The sequence below is a fragment of the Lepisma saccharinum genome, chromosome 1 (genome assembly GCF_977018435.1).
Source record: "Lepisma saccharinum chromosome 1, izLepSacc3.1, whole genome shotgun sequence".
NCBI lineage: Eukaryota > Metazoa > Arthropoda > Insecta > Zygentoma > Lepismatidae > Lepisma > Lepisma saccharinum.
The window spans coordinates 126,037,062-126,061,594 of NC_139229.1; the positions used below are offsets into that span (position 1 = coordinate 126,037,062).

At 38.8% G+C, this 24,533-nt stretch overlaps 1 protein-coding gene and 2 non-coding genes across 5 annotated transcripts in view; all 3 read right to left on the reverse strand.

Moving 5' to 3' along the window:
- LOC145988169 (cysteine-rich secretory protein 2-like) overlaps positions 1 to 20,960 on the reverse strand; it is a 146,394-nt gene extending 125,434 nt beyond the window's left edge. For 2 of the 3 annotated variants that reach the window (XM_083123015.1, XM_083122999.1), the window contains exon 1: positions 20,889 to 20,960. The gene's annotated coding sequence lies outside the window, so the exon portion shown is untranslated. Of the gene's footprint in view, positions 1 to 14,509; positions 14,560 to 20,888 lie in introns of those variants that run through there. The other variant, XM_083123007.1, reaches the window with a different exon arrangement.
- Positions 176 to 247, reverse strand: TRNAP-UGG (transfer RNA proline (anticodon UGG)). Its single transcript has one exon. It is a non-coding gene; the product is annotated as a tRNA-Pro (tRNA).
- On the reverse strand, positions 2,314 to 2,385 carry TRNAP-UGG (transfer RNA proline (anticodon UGG)). The gene has a single exon. It is a non-coding gene; the product is annotated as a tRNA-Pro (tRNA).
- Positions 20,961 to 24,533: the final 3,573 nt, after the last annotated feature.

Consider the following 24,533-nt stretch of genomic DNA (forward strand, 5'->3'; position numbering starts at 1 on the left):
TTATCTGAGTGGTACGTTTCGTCGCGAAAAGCCAAGTGGTGCGTTTTGTTGGGACACCGTGTTATATACATACACATATCCTCTCACAGGTTTCTGACATCAGTTTCTTTTCTGATAACTGATAAGAAAGGATTGATTTGAAGATCGCAAAATTATGGAAAATGCAAGAAAAAATGGGCTCGTCCGGGATTTGAACCCGGGACCTCTCGCACCCAAAGCGAGAATCATACCCCTAGACCAACGAGCCGTTTATAATACAACTCCTCTGCTTGGCTTTATATGGAAGACTTTCACTTAATGTCGCTTAAGTGAAAAGTATGTCAGCGAAATACGTGCGGTGAACACTAGCGCTCTCTGTTGCCAGACTCAAAAATTAAAGGCCGGAGCAACAGGTAGGCGCATTCACTATTCAGTGCTGTAAGGGAAACATTTCTGATGTTAATTATTTAATCTAATCTTGTCAAATAATTGCACCATACTACCAGTTCAGGGAGTTTTGCGTACACATTTTGATGAGAAGGAAATATTGCAATGACCGGATAAATGCGTAGATGCACGCAGAAAAGAATTGTAAGGAGGTTAAAATGGAAATGTTTAGATAGAGAGAAAAAAAACAGACAAGAAAGAAAGCCGTAGAAATGGAGAGAAAGAAATATAAATATAGAACGGGGACAGATATACACGCAGAGAGGGAGAGAGAGAAAGAAAGAGAGAGAAAGAACAATTGTAGTTATGAAGTGCTCCTGATAGGGTAACAATCTTCCGAACTGTCAAGATGAGCGAGTACCTTTTGTAACATTTCATCAACTTCGATTTTGATACATGTTTAAACTCCTTTCTGAGTTACTTGACTTGCGCGAGATGTCACTTCGTTAAATTGCGACCTTAGCATTGGGCAGCTTACGTTTTTAGAATAGTAAAAAATATGGTCTATTGTTCATTATATGAAAGACTAAATACATAATAAAATAAAATGTATAAGAGAGTAGCCTTGATGTCATGTAATATTATTTATTTTTATCCTCATTTACACGACTAACGTAAAGATGCAGAAAAACGATGTACAAATGTAAGAGATCAATATGTGTGAGACGTGAGAGTGAAAGTAATTACAGGAATTGGAGGTTTCTTTCCAAAATCTTTGTTGTACAATGAAGGTTACCGAAGTCGCGTAAAATGAAGATTATACTCGAAGAGAAAATAAGACAGAGAGAGAGAAAGAAAGAGCAAAACAGTCAATTGTCAGATATGGCGCTTTATATTAGTAAAAATAGACACAGTAGCTACTTATTTATCGTGAGACCTCCCAATTCTGAACATAAACGTTATAGATTACTTTATCATGTAACAATAACATTTAAAACAGATTGTATTCACCCTAAATGTTTTAATAATTGTTTTAGAAAAGTAGCATGCGTACATGAAAATAAGCACAATATACGAGGCGTGATAGTTTTCATTATTTGAGTAATTTTGTTGTTTCTTTCATAAAAATATTTTAACATATTGAACCTCTCATTTATATAATTGGAAATTAAATATATTTTAATTGTATGCACACACACACACACACACCTATAATACTTTTTGCATTATGGAAATCTTATTCATACCTTGCCGTCCTTATTTGCAATATATAAACAAACAGGTCGAAACGAGTGTCACACAATATGATCAATGTCTGCTAATCAGACAGATAAATCAGAGATTTGACTTTTGGTTGTTCACTTATTCAGCGATCTATGTGTTGATCAGTATCGTTCACTGACTCGCACCAACAAGCTGAACGACTTCAATCGTGATAATTTATAAATTATTTATAATAATTTATAAACACCGGGACCCTGATTTAGAATTCACTCGTTTGGTTTATATCATCACTCCAGGGGTTCCAATTTTTTTTTCACTTCACGGCACCCTTAGTGTTTCAAGATTTTTCCGCGGCACCCAAGTCAGAAAATAGGCCTATCTAACACTTGCAACGCTCAGTTAGTGTGGTTATGTTGCTTGCCTGAAGTTAAAAAATAAACATATAGTATTTCAAATTCAGAATCATTTTATATGTAAAAGGTACTAAATAAGAATAAACACATATTTGGATTGATGCGAAAGTCCGATTCTAAAGCCATGTGAATACTAACAAGTAAGTGTCATTTCAGTGAAAATATTGGAACATTTAACGGCACCCCTATAAACCAGCCACGCCGCGGCGCATACTTTGGGAACCACAACAGTTAACCATTGATCATAATCGTCGCGACTAACCTAAATATTTCGAACAAGAAGTAAAGGCTGAATGTTCTTTTCAAAAATGGGCTCGTCCGGGATTTGAACCCGGGACCTCTCGCACCCAAAGCGAGAATCATACCCCTAGACCAACGAGCCGTTATACATTATTATATGTAGGCTACTGTTAGATTTCACTGATTCTACTTGATCAGCAGAAAGAATGTCACTAGTGAGCTCTGTTGGCAGCTTACAGAACCTGTAAGCACGCGTAACAGAGAAGCTGTGCGCTTGTTCGCATTCTTTGGTTTAATTGTGCACGTCATCACTAAACATATGTTTCTGTAGAGCAGTGACGTACGGTGACGTCGACATTTGGAGTAGCAATCAGTGGCGTGCCAAAGGGGGGGGGGGTTGGTGTGGGTCATAACACCTCCCCCCATTAGAGCCCGGTATTCCTAATATAAGAACGTCAAAGACAGGAAAAGATTGCAAAATGAGGAATGACCGAATGACTACTAAAAAAAAGTACACGTAACCCCCACCCCCCTTTCGAAAACCAGATACGTTTTGATTAGACTACAAAGACGGAGATACCGGATTCAAATCTCGGCTTGGCCAAGGGTATTGTTTGCGTGTGTGTCTTCATCAATTTTATCGTATCATCTTCGCGATTAGCCAAAAGTGGCGGAAAAGCGAAGTAAAATTTTAAAAAATCAAACAATCAATCAATGATTTGATTTTATTTTTGTTACTTAGCGTCGCTTTCTTGTCAAATTTGGTTAATCGCGATGATGATACGATAAAATTAATGAAGGGACAAACACAAAGAATACTTATGCCCAGGTCGGGGTTTGAACCCGGAACTCTTGGTATTGTAGTGGGCTGTGATAACCACTCCCCACGGTTGGTGGATTTGGTGTTTTAAGTCCACTTTATGCACAGAAAGGCTAATCGGGATTGGACCTACAGTTTAGAGTGGGATCCGAACCACTGTGTGCCTCCACCGGGACCACTTGCACTCCCTCACGGAGGTCGGCCAACGACAAAGATGAGTGGAAAGCTCTAACTATTCGGTTACGTGGGTAACGCTAAGCAAACTGCATTTTCCCTCAGTGGTAATTTTCAATTGGATTTTTGAAAGACCATCTTTGTATGATTACCGTTTTTTAAAACTTTGCATTGCTTCATATCCCTAATTTCTCCATTTCACTATCTCTTTACTGAAGGATCCAGACTCGAGCCCTGGCCTGTGCATGAGTGTTTCTTTGTATCCACCCTTCACCCGTTTAATTTAATCAACGTTCATCGTCATTGCAGAAGCTAGGTAATGTGATGGAAGAGCAATGCTAAAAAATTTCCTTCCAGTGCACCTGCAGGGCACTGTGAAATCAGGAGTCCAGAGTTCTCTGTTTATGATTGTCCCTCATGACTTCCATAAGCTCATTAGCTACTTATGACGATTAAATCTATATAGCTAGAAAAAGTGATGGGAGGTGGCAAAAGTCAATATATTAGAGGGTATAAACAGGTAACAAAACACACTTTTTTAAACTTTCTTCAATAATATTCATTTAGCTTTTTGAGTTCTGGGATACATTTTTCATTTCAAATTATTTCATTATTCTCTGCAGAGTACAACACATAGGAACAAGAATGCGCGTTCTTTGTGAGGTCCCTTCATCAATTTCATCGTATAATCGCTCATCACTCGTCGCAAATTAGCCAAAAGTGGCACAAAAGCAAGTAAAATAAAGCAAATCAATCAATAGTAATATATAATAATAATAACAAAATAATAATAATAATAATAATAATAATAATAATAATAATAATAATAATAATAATAGAAGTTTCTATGACTCTGCCCCACTGAGAAAATCCCTGCGGGCTTCCTTGCACATGTTGTGTATTAACTTCTAAAATTCTGGAAAAATTTAGCAACAGAACGTCGAAAGAATGACGTATCCAGACCATGGATTACATTTCCTACCCAGTAGCTACTTACTTAGTCTATGTTGTTTATGCGTTCAAGCATTTCTGCTAAACATATATGCTTCGAGAAATGTTTCCGTTTAAAGCGGATCTAAGAATTACATTGCGCAAGGATTCGCATACGTCTTTGTTTACTTGAAGGTTGAGCTGTTCGCCACACCGCGGCGTTGGTACCTCTGATGTGTATCTCAAGAGATAAGAGCAGTGATAAGCAATGGGGCTGTTTTGTATAGCATGAATGGAATAAAGCAAATGACTAATTTGTCTTTGAATGCCACTTGAAGGGCGACGACGATGGATAAATGCCAGGCGTTGAACTCCACAGGTGAGCCGCAGGTTGTTTACCGCCACGCCCTTTGTACTACGTCATCGCTTCCGCGGCTAGGTTCAAAACGTTGCATCTTGTTCTTATAGCCAAGCCAAAGGCCAACCGCTACTTTGTTTCTTCTTTCCTGCATCCAAACATGATTCATAAAAACTCAATGGAAAGTTGAGTGTAGGGTGACAAGGCAGGTTTATGCGAAGAGGAAAGTATATTTTCAGTAACGACGCTAGGGTGGCAGCCCCCCGTGACCCCTCCTGAGCGTCGCCACTACATGTTGTTCCAAAATGTGTAGGAATTACTTGCCTACGTGCATGGTTGTAGTCACCCTAAGATAGCTTTCTGTCCGAAGCGACACGTGACTTTTGGAAACCAACCTACACGCATAAATGTATGCAACATTTTGAACCGAAGCAACACAAGATGCACGTGTCGCTTGTCGCTTGCCTGCCGCTCGGACTGGGACATTTTCCTAATATCGTGAATCGTGGCGCCTCGGTGTGTTGGTAGCGCATGTGCGGTGGTTTCTTGCTTATAGACTGAAGGGGCATGTCGCTTGTCACTTCGGTGTGACACCCGTGTATTTCTTATTTCTTACCATTCTGTAGGAAACTGTTTAGCTCGATTACTCATTTTTGCTTCTATTTAAAAAAATAAGCAATATGTTAAATCAATATCGTTTTGTTTCCGAATTAAATTATTTGTTTGTTTGCTCGTTTTAGTCTTGCCGCCCCCACCCCCCAAGGGTGTAAAATAGCCACATGTGCCGAAGCATCCAACAAGTTAATTAATTCATTCATTCGTCTTGTTCCTACATGGAAAAATTTTCATCCTCATAGTATTATTCTATTTGTTCATAAACAAAAGTACTTACTTGCCTCCAAAATGAAACTGTTTGTATGCTCATTTGCACTTTGTTCACAGATTAAACTATTGTTTACCCGATTTTGTTATCTTTTCCTAAATAAATAGTATACTGTCTTTATTGAAATTCTTTGAGTATAGTAGCGAATTTTCTGGTTTTGGACATTTGGTTTCGATTTTCAGCCCCTAGCTGTGTGTTGTGGAGGTTGCCAACGACAAAAGTGTCTTGCTTCAGTCGAAAAGTTCAAAGTGCCAATTGCTCTTTCAAGGTCTACTAAAAGGAAGAAAAATGCCTATGAGGAAGAAGAAAGCAGTCTATTTAGCATTCGGCGCGATTTATTGCTTTATGGCAAGTACGATGCGGCCGTCGGCAGGATTTTACAGCTGGGCCGAACATAGGAAATAAACTTATTTATAGATGGTGAAATGAAAGAGGCTAGTTTTTATCCACAGTGTCAAGTACGCGAGAGTCAATCTCAGTTTCGATTATTCTCAGTTGGTTCAGTGATTTCGTGGGATAACGGACACCACTGGGTTTCTTTTCGTGCGAAAAGAGAACCCATTTAGACACAGATGTGTGGGGTCAGAAACATGTATGCATAACCTATTATAACGACCTAACCTTACCAACGACGGTGTTGGTGCTTCAAGGACAACCTAAACCTGTTTTCTCCATCCAAATAACCCAGAGAATTTTTTAAAGAAAATCACTTGTAGGCGGTATGAAAAAGAGAAAGAAAGGGTCACAGAAATTGAAAAGAAATGTGGATAAAGAGAGGATAAAGAAAAGGAGAACAGAGGAAAAGAGAAAGGGAAAAAGATAGAGAGAAGGGAAAAGATGAGAAACACATGTAGGAAGGAAAAGAAGACTGGAAAAAAGAAAGAAAGAAGGTGGTGAAACTGAAGAAGGAAGAGAGAGAGAGAGAGAAAAGAGGAAGGAGGCATGGAACACATGGTGAGAAAGAGAAAGAGAGAAGTGTAGAGAGAAGAGGGAAGAAACTAGATAGAAAGAACCTTAGATGGAGTCTAAATTATTTCCTTCATCCTTGAGCACATGCAAAATAAAATAACTGGTGGCGCTACTGTACTCCAAATTTTTAGTGAATCTGTAGAATGAATAAATATTAGGAAACACTGGGTGACAGAATTGAGAATCATTCTGGAATATCTAAGATTTTAATTAAACCCATTATGCAAAACGCAAAAATGCAACTTCAACTTAAGTATTATAGTACCAGAAGTTAGCAGAAGTGGGTACAGTAAACCAGAGAGGGGAATTCCACCAAATTCCCTCGTCAAATACCACCCTGATAATTATTATTATTACTCACTGTTTACCAACATTTTAACCATGCCATACCTGACAACAATAGAGCCATTGTTCTTGGCTACATTAAATTCAACTATGATTTATCTACATGTAGATTCATTTTTTCTTATATTTGAGCGATCATCTTGCCCTTACTTTAAACTAACAATTGACTGATTGATTGATTTGGTATTTTAAGTCCACTTTATGCACAGTACGGCTAATCGGGACTGGACCTACAGTTTAAAGTGGGATCCGTACCACTATGTGCGTCCACCGGGTATCGAACCCGGATCCCTTGATTACAAGGCGACGACGTTTAAAATAATGAGTAACCGAATTAATAAAAATATGAATTTTATTTATTATTGTCATTTTTTTAGTCATGTATCCGTTTTGCAGGCAGTTAATTGGTGTTGATTTTGTATTTCACTTTATATTTCACTTTATATAGTGGAACTAAAATAAATGCAAACTTTACCTTAGTAGTGGCAGGATTATGTACAATCCTTTTTTGGTCATTAATGATCATTTCCAACGTTGCTTACCTGAAATTAAAGAAAAATACAAAACATTTTAGTTTTTAAACACACAAATTTAAAAGACAATTTGTATACATTTGTGCGTAGAGGGAAAGAGACATGGGAAGGAAGGTAGATAACGAAAAGAGAGAGAAAGAGAGAGAGATAATGAGAAGAGATAAGAAGGAAGAAAATGGGAGACCTGATAAACATAAAGAGAGCAAAACAAAGGCGCAAAGAAAGAGAGAGAGAGAAATAAAGAAAGGAAGAAAAAGACGAAACAGAAAAGGGAGGAACATAAGCAGAGAAAGGAAGCGAGATAAAAGGAGAGAGAGAGAGAGAGAGAGAGAGAGAGAGAGAGAGAGAGAGAGAGAGAGATATGAGAGGCACAGGGAGAAAGAAAAAGAAATGGAGAGTGAAAGCGTCAGAAGGGAGAGAGGGGCGGGATTTGACGTCGGAACTTATTCAAGAGTGGGGGGGGCAGGTTTTCCAATTAACCAACCGATTTTTACAATATTATTTTCTCATATATATATATATATATATATATATATATATATATATATATATATATATATATATATATATATATATATGTATGTAATAGGGAAATAGTACATATATGTATACATACATAAATATGTAAAGTACATATTTACATAATTACATTATTACATGATTATATACACATATTCATGTACGTGAATATGAATATATATATATATATATATATATATATATATATATACTCTTTCCCCCACACTATATATCACTACATATACTATATATCATAATTATTAATATATATTATATTTATATAGTTATTTATTAGATATGCATTTCTGACAAACCGCGATAAATAAATTAAGCCACCATTCGATGCTCTGTTCATTTATTTTATGTCGTTTATTCTTACTAAACGAGGGAGATGAGGGGATGATAAATAAATTTCTGCTTTCGCGGGTACTATAACTGTGTCAAAAAAGTTTCCATGTTGATCATACCTTTTCATCTGCAAGGGGAGGGGTAGGCTGTAGAGGAAGAAATGACCCCCGCCCCGAAGACATCTTACTTTTTGTCGTAATGCCGACCTCCGTGGCGGAGTGCTTATCGCAGCGAGCTACGAAGCGACGGGTCCCGGGTTTGAATCCTGGCCTGGGCATGGGTGTTATTTGTGAATATCATTTCATCAATTTCATTATGTCATCACTCATTCTCATCTTCGCGATTAGCCAAAAGTGGCAGAAAACCGAAGTAAAATCAACGAAATCAATCAATTCTTTTCATCACAACTACTAACTGCAATACATTTAGTCGTGTAGATAAAATTTGGAGTTCCGATTAAATTTACTGCGCCATTAAAGAAAACCCAAAACATGAAAATATCGCTTCTGGTGCTGTTAGAAAAAAATAAAGTGACAAAAAACTGATTTGAAGTCAACATTATGCAGATGGACTCAACGAAGCCGGATCTATAGAGTAGATTTTCGTAACGAACAGTTACGTTAGTATGACTACAGCGCCTTTATTAACATAGTGTGGAAAACGGCACAGTTCTGCGAGCTCTGGCAGGTTCCAATCGAAAATGATCCGCTAGAGGTGCTGGTGTTGAACCCGGTGCTTGGTATCCGTCTGCTTATAATGGAAGTTGATTGATTGATTGATTTAGTTTATTTTACTTCGCGTTTTGTGCCTCTTGGCTAATTTGCGAAGATGGGGATGAGTGATGAAATGATGAAATTGATGAATGGACATTCACAAACAACCAAACCCGACCGGGACCCTTGGCGTCGCAGCGCGATGTGCTAACCACTCGGCTACAGGATCGGGCTTATAATGGAAGTAAATGGAGTTTTCGCTGCAACGTCTGATTCTTTTACATGAATCATTTCTATGAATGTGATAATTGCTATGATATTTGGTACAGTGGTCGCGAAGATATTAACGAACATTCTAGACAGTCGACCACGTCCTGTTATCGTCATACTTTCGTTAATAATACGGGAGAAAAAATACGCGTGGAATGTTCTTGGCAACTAAATTTTTGTGTATGAATTAGGTTCATTATTATTATCATCAGCATCATTTCTTTTAAAGATATACACACTGAAGCATTTGTATTTTTGATATTTACTGTATCTTTTCTTCCGCTTTAAACTAATCGCGACGATGATGATAATGATGATTGCATGAAACTACAAGGGGAACCCCACAAAACTTTCTTAGCGCCATCGACATGAGTGTAAGGAAACTTTCAAACCAATGGGACAAGCGATACGGGATGTTCACACTGTCACACTAGTGACACACACTTCCAGACTGTAAAATAGCATTCATTGCACATGAGGGTCCAAACAGCAAACGACATGTTCATATGGCGTATTCGCGTGCTACTTGTTACTTCGGTCGGAAAGCTCCTTAAAGGAAGGGTGCTGAGACCTAAGCGACGCGCTACAGGGGGAGTTCCCAACTAAGTGACAAGCGACATGGTGCCTTCAGTCTATTGGCAAGCGTTCGCTGCTAATTGTGCGAACAACAGATAGGCGACACGAAAAACCGCACATTACAACAACAGATCTAGGCGACACGATAAGTCACACGTGTCGCTTTGTCGCTTGTGCGTCGCTCAAACTGGGCCATTTCCTCAATAGCTTGCAACATGTTGCCGTGGTTTGTTGTTCGCGCATGCGCGATGCAATGAGTGTCTTGCTTTAGGTAGATTGTGCACCAAAGCGACAAGGGGCACGCGACACTTATCGCTTGAGGATGTCACCAACCGAACGCTGGCCTGTGCTTCCCGTCATGCCGCTACGATGTGAAATGTTGCTCTTGATTGGCTCGTTTCCAAGCAACATGTGTCGCTTCGGTGTGAAAGTTGCCTTGGACCGAAGGACCCGTGTCGCTTTGGTGTGAAATCCTCGTATCGTTTGTCGCGTGTCGCTTTGGTGTAAATTCTCCTTGAGGAAACGGTGCAGTCAGAGCTTTTGTCCATACGGTTCGAAAGGCTGCATTGATTACGGACTGCTCGCTTCCAAGCGACACTTGTGGTTTGTCGCCTCGGTATGAAATATCTCTCAGGATACTATTTATATTCTAATAACATAGAAAAATAAAACTCTAGTACACAATCCAACACCTGACGTCCGGAATCACTTTGCGATGTTTCTTCTTGTGTTACGCATGCTATTTATTTATTAATTTTATTTTACTTTTCTTTCCAAATTAATGTCATTTCGTGACTGCAAATCACTACACAAATATAACTGTTTCCATCAATTCACGTACTGCCTTTCAAGACAAACAAATCTACATAATATATTCCAAAAACTAACAAAGCCGCATTACTTTCATAAGAAAATTAGCACCGACATTGATCGCACTGCCATCTATGTTTCTCATCCGTCTGGGGAACCAGTTTCTTGGGTCGTTTTCCACACTACGTTATTCAAGGCGCTGTAGTATGAACTGTGGTGTCTTTTCACATATGGAAATGCAGAGTATATAAAGTTTTTTCATACTCTACGCATAAATTGATGATAATACATGCACTCAAGAATCTGTCGTCGGTCGTCGTGAAGGTGGCTTGATAACTATCTAAACAATGAAATTAATCACTATCGAACTCCGCATATTTTCAACTATGCAAACCTTTTCTATAGTATGCATTATATCCAGCATATTTTCAGCCCTTCCCAAATTTATCCACTCAAAAGAATATAGAATATTAGCAATATTTTAACTATGAACAGCATGGCTTAGTGTGAAAAAATAAATTGCACCAAGAGGTGGTGGTTTTCACCCCTCTCAACTTCACATGTCTTGACAGATCAATAACTCTTCGCTTCCAGATTAAAGATTTTTTTTTTATGAGAATCAGATGGAAGGCAGAGGGAGCGATTGTCCTCCGTACCTCACCCCCCTAGATATTAAAAAAGGAGATCATGCCTCCTCGACATCTAAAACTAAATATCACCCCTCACGAAGAAAAAATAAATGACCCGTGAACATAAGAATAAATGACGTCTAAAACTATAACTGATCAGCCAGCCACATTTAGACACGTCGTCTAAAACTAACAGTAGAGTTTAACCGAACCTATCAGGCGAGAACTAAAAAAAAAGGATCATCCGCTCTTTCCATCCCACGAGAGAAGGTGGTTGCCCCACCACAAGTGCTTGATATGTTGTCTGATTTGTCTGATGTAAATAAACTGAACGCCAAGATTTTACATATCCGGATTATCTATTTCTCATTGCTATTATTTTGGAATTTACAACAACATATGCAGTTCAAAGTCTGCAGCAATAAAAACCTAGAGTTTCAACACAGAAAACATAAATTAGTCCATAAAACGCAAGGAGAGAAGAACAACTTACCAGTCTATTACTTCTATATCAGTTGACTGACTCCAGTACAGCTATCTTCCAACGTGACATTTCCTATATTTTCGACGATTCAAAATGCTGCTATTGTACTCGTAGTCTGGAGAATAAGTGTACCACTTGACCAAGAGGGAAGGGGAGAAATAACTGGAATTTCCAAGAATATGCTGTGAGGCGGGGTCTTTTTCGAAAGGCCAATTACCTTTTTGACTGGGGGGAAGGGTTCCTAGCGAGAGATTATTTCCACAAAGACCGAAGTAGCGGTCAGGATTTGCAAATGAATCTTGATCCGAAACCGCTCTGAATAGGAACAACGAACAGACTACTCGTTGGCTACTGTGTTGGCAAAGTGAATGCGGCTTCCTGACCTACGTCGTTTCTTGCCTCAGCTTGCAATGTTGACTTATGTCAAGAAACGGAACACGATATTCAATTTTTCATTGCTACATGTTTCAAAATAGACTAAACCCCTTCCCTCTGAAACTCTTGAGGATGAGCCGTGAGCGTCTTCAACCGAGAGCCTTGTTTTATCTTTCTCATATTTTGAAAAATAATTTGCACAGATAGAAAGGAATGCCAACTTCCCGGAGCCGCGTTGGTCCAGTCGGTCTAGTCTGACTGCCACGCGGGGGAGCCGGGTTCGATTCCCAGGGTGGATGATCTAAGGTCGGAACTTTTCCGGCCTCGTCCCCATATAAAACGGCTCCGGGGCTCAACCAGCCTGAAATCAATGGGTACCTGGAGGCAACCCTAAGGGGTAACGGCGGCCGGAGCGTGGTGCTGATCACATCACCTCCAAAAAATTGCAGGTATCGAGAATGTGTGGGGCCCTATCCTCACATGCCCTAAATGTGCTCTAATGCTATATGCACGGCGACCAAGGTGCAACATTATAACCTTTTAAGACACATACGAGAACGCATTAAAAATATCCTCAACGCATCTGGAGAAACGTTGGCCTGAATACGACTGTGGTCCAGTGCGCTGAAAGATAAGGTAGATTAAAGTAATTTCCAGAGAAGTTATTGCCAAAATTGCTGCAAGAGCGGATTGGAGCAGGGTGTGGGGACGACCACTTTCACCTGAGGTTCTTGTGTATGTATATGTTTGGGTGGATCTTATTCCGAGGGGGTTTATTCAAATGTCTCCTATTTGCACAGCTAGACTGAATAATAACAAATACTGTGACATTTTACGACACTCGTGGTAGGGCTGTAGCTAAGGGACATAGGCGCTGAAATTTTGAGGAGGGGGAAAAGATCGAAACACTGAAAAGAACTTTAGGCCTTGCAATGTAGTTGAATATGGAAAAGCAGAGATATGAAATTAGCTGTTCTCTGCCCCTCCCCCCTTTCTTCCTTCCCATAGAGACACTTGGTTTATTGTTTCACACCGACATCACCTGTAATGTTATGTGCAAAACCTGGTAGATTCAAAGAAAAGTGGAAACGGAAGCAGCGAATTCCAACGGGGGTAATTCCACATTACATTTGATTTGCGGAGACGCGGCTGCGATTCTAATCTGCACGTGAAACATTGTGTTACGTACTTCTTGTTGGTAGCGACAACTTGAGTCTACGTTCATCTAACTAGCACAAAAATATTTTTCCATTTTTTTTTTCAAAACGAAAGATAAGTTCAAAAAAATATAACACGCGACCGGGGAGGCAAAATTACTATCTTGCCCCCCTCGATTGTGAGTTGGGGGGGGGCAGGTCGCCCCTCGGTTCCGACGTCCCTGGGTGGGAAGAAGATTACACCGCCCTGCATTTTTGAAAAAAAAATCGGATGTTTACAAACCAATAGGTCATTCTGGAAGTATTTTGAATGTTGATCAAGCATTTGACATCCATTTCCCTCCATTACGTCAGGATTTTTCACAATTTCACAATCAAAATTCTCATATTCGCCATTCATTCCATTAGCCTATTACAGAACGCAATCAAATAAATTTCAACAAAGGAAATTTCGGTTATTTACAAGCCAATATGTGATTCTGGAAGTGTTTTGAATGCTGATGACGGATACGACATACATTTCTTCCCATCATGTCAGGATTTTCCCCTAGATCAGAATTTTTCTCCACGTCATTAAGTTCAATCAACCCACTACATTATAACATTGAGCTTTGGACATTTCGTGAAGGAAATTGTTATGAGGAAGATAGAAGATAGAAGGTGGATTCTATGCTTACTATTATATGTGATTTATGGAGGATTTGTATTCTAGAAAACCAATATTTTACCACCATGTAAACAGAACCATCTATTGAGGAAATGATGGAACTACACATTTTATTGTGAAATTAAGGCAGTTTCTGAAAAAAAACTAGACGTGATGGGTAAAAATGGATTTTATTTTTGGAATCAGCATGCTGAAATTATTCACAGACAACAGTCATCTGCGAGTCATAAAAACCCATGCAGGCTGGTGTTATCGTTCTTGAATGTGTTTATAAAATGAATTGGACAGGGTAGAATGTTATCAGAAAACTACACACAAATACTGTTTCACGCAAATTACCAAATGTTAAGGATTTTTTAATAAGATGTTATCTCCACTTCTTAATTAAGAACCCTTTCTTGTATGGTGATGTTATGAGCCCTTAAAGTTACCAAATTAGAATCCCGGGGATACAGAAACATTCACGTGTTTTGTTTTGCTTCTTCTTTTTTCTCGTCATCCTAAATCCATCCCAAAATAGAAACTTGGAGTACATCGAAATCTCCATAGGACCGCATCGTGCCCGTTGGCTAGTAGTACTTAATTCCAGGCAAAAGCCGAGGGACTTCACAGGAGCCTTAGCAAAGAGGGAAGTGAATCCCTCTTGAGTAAGCTAACACTGAAACAAGATAAACAACATCTCGAAAAATAAAGGAATGTCTCTGACCTTTCTACTCTCCACTGCATTGAACCATTTGCATCCAATCCTCAGGAATGCATGAGGCTTGTTATCTGGGTCGGCTCATGGGGTAAACGGCCTGATAAAGCACGGGCAGGTGGGCGTGCGGCTTGAATAGCTAGCTTATAGGTTCGTGTGACTTACTTCGTTTCTCCTTCTTCGGTGCTAGGTGGCAGTGACATGTACTTAGACAAAAATAACTATGGTCGACATCTACGCATTTGTAATCTATGTAAACAAAATGACTATCAAGACAATCTTAATAACAGCCAGCAACGTGTCGGCTCCTGTGGTGGAGTGGTTAGCACATCGCGCTACGACGCCAGGGGTCCCGGGTTCGAATCCTGGCCTGGGCATTGATATTTGTGAGTGTCCATTCATCAATTTCATCATATCATCACTCATCCCCATCTTCGTAAATTAGCCAAAAGTGGCACAAAAGGCGAAGTAAAAAAAATCAAATCACAAAAAGCCAGCAACGTAGAAGTTGAATGTAATTATCCTCCACTTTCAGATTCATGGACGAATCTTACATCACCCGTTCAGATCTCTTCGACTCCTACACTTGCAGTTTTATTTGCACCCAGGACCATTAAAGACGGCCTGTGAGTGGAAGGATGTTGACACAACAGTTCTCTCAATCCGTTACGGCCAAACACTCCAAGTGACTGTGGATGATCAGGAAGAAAGGGAAAGCTAATCGAAACTGGACCTACAGTTTAAAGTGGGATTCGAACCACTGTGTCCTTCCACCGAGTATCGAACCCGGGACCCTTTGATTACAATGTGACAACGGAAAAGCCCAACTTTACAGACAAATACCTATGTAAAATCACTATAAAGATGTAGGATTGACTGAAATATGTAAAATTAAAGGTTAAAATGAGGGAAATATTGGTATGATGGGTCAAAATTTTAGGTTTTTATGCAACTAAAGACGTTGCTATAAAATATGTAATTGCATTTTAAATTTCGGTGTCTAAAACATACGTGCATTCATGCAGAGATGCATGTGTGTATCTTGCTCTCTCCCTCCCCCCCCCCCCCCGCCAGTGGAAGAGAGAAAAAGAATTTTCTTCCAACTCATTCTTAAAGCCACCTGAAAATAAGCGAATGATCAGCACATCGAATTGTATAAAGTATCGTCTAAAATGCAATATATTTTATTTAATCATTTAATGCATTATTTACTTAATATTTAAGGAAATTATAATGTTCATTGATATTGATGCTTGTACTTAACAGTAAAATGGATCTTAACCGATATTCCCTTCAATATATAGTACAAACATTTAAATTCAGAAAATTAAAATGAAAATAATATATTTATCAGATCACACTATCAAAATCATTCAATAACAATCGTTGAGAAGTTGAATAGCACGGAATTTATAATATTCAAAACAACTAAAAAGCAATTATAATATATATGTATATATAAACTTTAGAAGGGATGGATGTGTAGTATGACAACGCAATAGCCCCACGTAGTTTGAGAAACGTGGACGTCTCTGAGTTCCTTCAACATTTCGTTTATCACCTACTCATCCTTATCATTACAGTTAACCCAGGAAAGCTACCTAGAAAAACGACTTTAAATAACCAAAAAAATCAATTTTAAACCGACCCCCTTACATTTTGTTGTGGACTTAAACAGAAATAGTAGATTAATTCAGTGTGGTATTTTAAGGATTTTCAGTGGAGGAAGAAGCAGTATACACCAGAAGGGGGAATTTCCCTTCAGTTACTACCTTGAATAAACTGTATAAAATAAATTTTTAAATAGTTTTTATTTTATTATATTATCAAACTTAAATCATTTTGTCTCCACCCCTCAATTGGTTGAAATATGAAAAGCTAAATAAAATATCTACAATACAATACACTATATCTCATTATGAGGAACATTATCAAACAATTCCTCAGGTATACTGGTAATAATCTTACGTTATTGCTGCGGCCCCAAATAAGAAAAAAAATCCAAGAGGTTTACCTCATTTGTTGATAATCAGTCGATATCACATAGATATTAGCTGATATCTGAAGCAGGTTTCTGAATCATGTTTCCAGGTATAAAATGCCACTTAATCTTTTAGCGTTTTGAGTACACGGCACTGTTTTCACATCTTAATGGAACAGAGAAGAGATAACAAGGCACGTGGGCGAAGTGCTACCGTTGCACAGTTTTACTCAAAGAATTAACTCGTGGTGACAGTAATTGACAAACATTCCCGCCCTTTAATCAAATCATTTTGAAAGCAGTAAAAGCCCTTGTCGGATGTTGTGTTGACGACTTTTGCCACAGAATAGCGGAAGAAGTGGGCAGAAATAACGGTCTACAATTACGCCAAGTGTAATGAAGTCATCTTACGTAGCCTACATAGCGGTAGTTCGTAGTAACTAGAAAACAAATTGGGACAAAACAGATAACACATTTCATTTTGAAGAACACAAATCGACTTCTTCTGGGTGACTCTGAAGCATAGAATTCGTGAATGATGAAGTCCATCTTGTTCTCAGCCTGGTCTCGGGCCCTTACCTTCACACCTTGATTGCACGGTGCAATCAATGCACAAGGGATAACTTTACATTTTACATTTTACATATAGTTGTTGGAGCCATACACTAGTGTTCTGCAACTCTAGATCGATGCATATAACACTATTAGGGTTCACAGAAATAACTAGTTAGGCAGTTCGTCGAGGCAATTGGCTAATGTCAGTAGAGTATAACCGTCCCATATTGTATAGTCAGATATATATATTTTATTTCCTCGGCGACGAAGACTTCCGCTTCGCAAGAGGAGTTTTAATGAAGGCATTCCCTTTAATTTGGAAGCCTTATCATACTTCGTTGTTAAAGGCAATGTGCGATTTTAACTTTTTGCTTTCTAGAGTTGGGAGGACATGCATTGATGGATTCAGATGTGTAAAATAATATATTTCATGAAAATTCACTCTCTCTATGAAATAGATACTATACAATTCCACACAGGTAAATTAGCGACAGTGAGAAATCAGGCGATACCAGGACTAGCTCGGTAGCTTACAGTTGGGACGGCGTACTAAACCGGTGTGCAATCACAGCGCAGAACGGTTATTTTGGCAAAATCCTGTTTCCCTACTGGCTGCTTTGTGGAGTGGGAAATTTCACGATGTCGGCTCTTGCAAAAGGGGTGGGCCTAATTGGCTGTTTGACCACGAATTCCTTCGAAGATAAACGCGGCAACACAGGGCCACTGCCATAAAGGCGGTCTCCACGCCGGTACCTGGCTCGGCGGAACTTTAGTTGATCGACCAGCGCGACAGGGTAATCACCACAGTGTGCTACGACACCGGGAGTCCCGGGTTCGATTCTTGGGCAAGACATGTTTGTGTTTATCTGTCCTGATGAATATTATAGAGTAAAATGAGTAATAGAGAGTAAGAAAAACTGAAACGGGTTTCTTTTTTAAAAGGGGATGGTTTGGCAATAGCATGATATGCCAGAGGCCCGAGTTCGAGTCCTGATCGTGCGTACAGTTTTCGATGTAATTTCTACAAATATCTGTTGGTCTGCACGATTTGTCATTGAATTTCGCAACACATGTGTTGGCCATTTTCTATTTCCACAACAAATTTCAGTAGTTTTATGGAAGCACATTGAAATTAAATTAATATCTAAAAGATCATGATTTAAACATTACAGAGAACAATTCATCAACATCTTGCACAACGATGTGATACTACTTAGAATGGCGGATATTTGGTCGTCTTATAAACATCTTATTACAAAATGATTTATGTATTCCTATTTTTAAAAAATATTCATTCCAAATATTGATTGTTTAGTGTTTTGGGGAGGGAAGACACTCTCAGTTACGTAATAATCAGTCATACTATCAGCAATTGACACAGATGACATTTGGAAATATAATATTATACAATTCCGCATCCACTATGAGAACAAAGTTAAAGTAAACAGAAGCACATGGTTTCTGAGAAATAATTCCTATCTTATTTGTTGGTTTCTGGGTTATTTTGTCTGTACTAGTCATAATATTGCGCACTATACTCCTATAAATAAGGAATGCGCAAGATTTCTCCACAGCTGCTGTTCGAACAGTCAATAGGATTCCTCGCAATCCACGTGCATATGTTTACATTGGCTTCATTCTTACGGTGGGCAGAAGATAGTATCATGAAATGAACGTTTGGAAATCTATGTTGAAATATTTGTTGCAAATTTGAATATTTTTTATGGGGGAATGAAAGCATTGCAGGCAAGGATGAAAATTTGCAATCGTTCCGTTGAGGCTGTTTTCTATTGACGTATCCAGAAGGTTAATCCAATGAAAAGGAAACCTATCCGCAACTAAACAATTTGAAATTCTTAGATAACGGCGATTGAAACCCACACGATAAGTATTGAGAATTGATCGTGGAAGACTTCACAACCTTTTTTAAAATTTTAAACATTTATTTAAGGAATCGTTTTCGAAAGGACTAGAATTTAGCAGAAACCGAACCACTATGCTATTGGGAAGGCATTTATGTTTTCCACCTCTCTGTTGTTGCGACAATGAGGGTGAATTGTAAATTGTGAATTCATGAAATAGATAAGAAATATACACCAGAGTTGGGGAATAATGTGAGTGTGTAGCCATACGTTTATGTATGGTGTGACTATGGCGTCTTTAATAAGTTATTTTGGTAACTGTAACAATAACATGTTACTCTTTACAAGTGGTACCTTGTCAGAACTAGTCAATTTACTCGCTAAAATAAAAATGAAGAAGTATTGACTTACTTTGCGAGGAAAACGGATGGCAGCATAGTGACTGACAATGTATATGTGTTCGTAATTTTCTTATTTTACGTCGCTTTTTCTGCCTCTGTACGCTAATCGCGACAATGAAGATGTAAGTTAATCAGATCAAATTGATGAAAGGACACCCATGTCAAAGTCAGGATCTGGGCTCGACTCGAATGTGCAACCGTCAGTGTCGAGATCGGTGTCGGTGTCGGCTATGCACTAATATGCACATATCAGATGGAATTTTTACATAAGTGTCTTATGTGTAGTTTATGATATGCGCAGTATGCCTACTAATGTGTGGCTGCCTTAGTTACTTTTGGAAGAGAAGTAGAGTAACTCACAACGTTTATAATTTGCTGTAATATCCTTAACTCTGACAAACACAATGAAACGTCAATGGCTCTGGGTTGCGCAAGACATTTTCGTGGCGGGGTGATTTGTATTTATTGTTATTTAGCGTCGCTTTTGTCACCATTTGACAAGTCGCAACAATGAGAATGATTGATGATTGGATGAAGGTACACTGACAAAGATCACTCATCCTCAGACCGAGATTCGAAACCGGGAACTTTGGGGGTGAGATCGAAAGTCGACCACCAAGCACAGCTGTGAAGGGAGAAGTTTGTTGCTATATATACCAGTACGTATTTTCTTGTTAGTATTATTATATGCAAGAGGAGAAACTTGTACCCGATGAGTGGATAGTCGGAACAACTGTTTCAATTTATTTTTCACATTTCATACTGGTAACATAATGAAATGCTTTGTTATTGTCATTAACTTTTACAAGAAAAGGCTTAGGAGGTGGTGAACTTTAGTCACGAAGTTTACGTTATGTGACCTAAAAATCTCATTTTAAATTTTTGAAAACTTTTGGAACCACTTACTTTTTGGATCAAGTGGGAGAATATGCAAACACGAAGCTCTGATCTTGTTATTGTATTTTACACTATTTTCTTCGAGCGGACTCATTTTTTACTTAGGTTATTGTGCTGGGATAGTTATTATCTGAACTTCATAAGTGTTATTGACCATACAATTCTTAAAAGTTTTGCTGTTTTTGTGATCGTTGACTGATTGGTTCGACCCTCCATGTCCGAACTCGGGATTCAAACGTACGACACTTAGCTTATTAATGCTCTCTGTTAACCGACACCGTGGCTGGTTCTGATCATCTAAAAGTTTGTCAAAATTAGTTTTAGTCCACTTTAAGCTCAGATACCCTAATCGGAACTAGGCCTACAGTTTGAACTGGCATCCGAAACACTGTGCCTTCAACGGGGATTGAATACGGGACCTCTGAATTACAAGGTACCATCGGGGAATCCCTTGCCCTGTTGGTACTAACTTGGATTTTGATTTGATCAAATGGAAAACCTTTTCAACGTTAGAGAATTTGCACAACCTATTGTTTCATACATTGAGTCTTTGTGGTAGTTACGAGAGATAGTATACCGTGTTTACCTCGCACTACAAACACGTTACATCGACATTATGTGCTTTTGCATTAGCCAAAGTCGTGGAGAGGTAAGAATAAATAAGAAAACAAACGAGCAGCGTGTGTGCCTACCTTTCGAAGCGATGTCCTCGACCAATGTTCCGGGTTTGGGGTGAAGGGTTCCGCGGCGACTCCTCTGCGCTTGGGTCGACAGTCGACTGAGTGTCTGGCCAGATGCAGCATCCCCGCTCGCTTCCCACTCGCCTCTCAAGGTCCGCGTGCATGGCAGCCTCCGCCGAGTTGTCGCACGGCGCAGTCGTGTGTGAGTGTGTGTGTGCTCAGGTAAGTACACACGTGAACTTACGCTTTGACCTGGTTACATAGTCCTTTGCGAAAGCGATTTACACCGCAAAAACTGGGTCCCACCTGCGAGTCGAGCAGACAATCGTGTGTCTGTATTTACGAGGTCACTCGTTCGAACCTCAGTTTTCAATATCGTACGACTTTCTTCTCGTCCTCCCTTCATGGGTGACGATTCTCACGCTTGTTGAACGCATCAACGTTGATTTTTCGATATATCCCACTCTCGTATCGCGATGCGCCTTGTAACCAAAAGGGTCCTGGGTTCAATTCACGGGCGACGCCAGAGAAAATGAGTGGGAAAACAGAGGGGGCGGTCCAGAACTATTTTCTGGAACACTGGTCACATTTAGAATACACCTAAATATCATATAAAAATCCATATTTCGGCTAAATAAGCATTTATTCGTCTATTTTTTCATGTTTGGTGGGAAGTCCGTAAACGGGGCTGTAGGTCGTTTGCCTCCTGTTCTCATCTGGTGCCGTTCTTGGTGGTTTGGACAACACTTAAACTGTAGGTCCAGTCCAGATTAACCCATCTCAGCATAAAGTGGAATGAATTAAAAATTCTCTCAACGATATAATGTAGTTCTCTTCCCGTAGTTCGTTTAAAGTTTTTTTTCTGTCCGACGTCTCGTTTCGACGCTACGAATCCTCGAGAAACGAAATTGTATTATGAATGTATGTAACCACATAACGCAGGTTAATGTTGGTATTACGATAAACAAAATTTAAGACATCCATCAATTATCAAGTAGACTTCGGCTTGTTATGTCTGCATAAGTTACACACTTGCAGAATCATAGAGGAACATCAGTATGACAGCAGAACGCGGTTAACATGGGTGTCGTGTCCATCTATAATTGAGTTATGCTTCTCCCTAAACACGTGTTGATTTTCCTTTCGGATTAAGAAGGCGAGAACGCGGAGTAGGAGTGTAACAAACTTTCTTCTTCCTCCGCTCGAACAGCCAACAATCCTTCTTGCTGAAACGGGTCATAAATCAATTATCTTGTGAAGGCAGCTCCCAAAACAGAAGACACTCGCCACTTACGAATTTATCTTCAAGACAAATGCAAAGGCTTTTTTACTCTATGGGGTATAAATCAAGATGCTCGAAGTCACATGGTGCAGATGATAGGTTATTCTCATTGTCACGTGAAAGAAAATCTTGTTAGAACTTCCATTTTTTATTAAAAAGAGTTACCGAACAAATTGTACCAAACTTGGTTCAACCTATTAGATACATATCAATAAAACAATGGTTTATTTTTTGTGGACGTTTGACGCTGAAAAATCCTATCCCATGAGAGTTATTCAGCCACCCTAAAATGTGGTCTTCGTACGTGTTCATACATTTTCTCAAATTATTCTACACTTAGTGAATTTTGCAAATAAGCGTTTTCACCCATCCGAGTTCACTTGGACATGGCTTACACCGATTCAAGCTGATTCTTTCCGTACATTCTCTTGTTTCCGAGCCAAAGGAGAATGTCATAGTCCACATGGCCGAAATACGCGGCCCGGACACCCTTTGCCATGGAAAATACATTCAAAGTGTTACTTGAGGGTTGCTAACAAAGGGGGTTAAAATATATTTTAAAATATAGGTTTAGATATTTTTAGTAGTACTTAAATTTGCATATACATTACTATTTTCATGTCACTTTTCGACCTCTGAGGCTACTCGTGACGATAAATGCTGATAATGTGAAATTGATAGAGACAGCCATGAAGAAATACCCACCCATGCCTAGGCAGGGACTTTCGGTTGTCTCAACGCTTTCGATCACAATTTTACCTAAAGTAAAGACTTATTAGCAGTGGCGTACGTAAGGGGGGGTTACGGGGTTTAAACCCCCCCCTTGAGCTTGTGAAATATTATGAAAAATGCCGTGGAAAAAATTTCAATGGCCAATTTACCACAGTCAAAGATCTGGGACAATACTATTACTACATCTACTACTACCACCACTAATAATAATAATAATAATAATTTGAATTATTATTTCCATGTAGCATGGAGAAAAGCACAGCATTCCAAGCACACGCGTCTTTCAGAGTGATGCCTTGCCTTGAAAGTGAAATATGAGGGTAACTATGATTTAAAAGAGAAATAAAATGTTTTGTATTTCAGTTGCAACAATGTTCAATACTCTGGTGTACGCAGTTTTTTTGGGGGGGAGGGACCGGAATAGTAAATGTGGATAACACATGGTTTCGTTTTGGAGGGCAGGATGCATAATAAAATATTTCGTATTTTTGGAGCTTTTCAGTCTATTAAAATTGTGTTCAAAGACAAAAATGGTAATCGGGACTCACTTTAAAAGAGGTTTCGTATTTACACATTTTGATTTTTTAAAGTTCTTAACGGATATTTATTTGAAAATTCTGATTTTCTCAAAATTTTGGTAGGGGCTGTAGCATCATCGGTAGAGGCATGCATATTTCGTTTTTGACAAAAAGAAAACGAAATTTGAAATAACACATTGCAATGTTAATTTTTAAGGTTTCTGAAGGGTGTGAGGTGCATTTTCCTACCCTGTTTTGTCACGAAATGATGCGAAATGAACTGTAAAATGCGAAATAGACTCTTAAACACGAAATTTACCGTTTATATACCTACGCGACACTTTCTGAAGTCTGAAGTATCCTGTGTGTTATGCAATTCACGGAAAATTGATTAATTTTTGCTGTAAATATTTGAAAATTAAAAATGGACTCCTCTATACAGGAATAAACTTAATATTCTGGTAATGATTTAATGTGCTATTAGAAGGGATATGTTTATTTTGTGTAATAGTGCAGTTTTTAAATCGGGATTATATTCACATTTTTAAAACCAAAATGTAATTTTATATACCGCTTTTTCACCGCTATAACAGCGAAATTTCATTTTATTTACAGCTTTTGAACCCGAAATTGACTCTGTTTTTATACTGAAATTTTGCTTTTTTATTTACCAAAAGTATGTGCCTCTAACCATCGGCCATGCCTCTACGTACGCCAGTGTTCAACAAACATGTCTTTTTTTTTGTGTGAACAATGAGAATTAACTAAAGAAAGTTCTTGGTTCGTTGTTAGAGGCTAATGTATAGACGAAGGCTAGGCGGACAAGAATACAGTCACCAGTCTGCCTTCCCATTGTATTATTTACCGCAGCACGTTTGAATGTCTCTCTTTAAAATGTCTCACCTTGTTGACTAGACAATTATTCAAACGACAATAAGCTTAACTATTGGAAAATGTTTTGTTGGTAAGAACAGTGAGACAATCCAGATGTGAATTATCGGGGACATTTATGCGGGGAAGAAACTGGAAAAATTTCAACCAATTTCGGGAATCGAATCCGGATCTCCCGCGTAATTGCCAGATGCTCTACCGACCAGACCACCGCAGCTTCTTGGATGAGTTCCA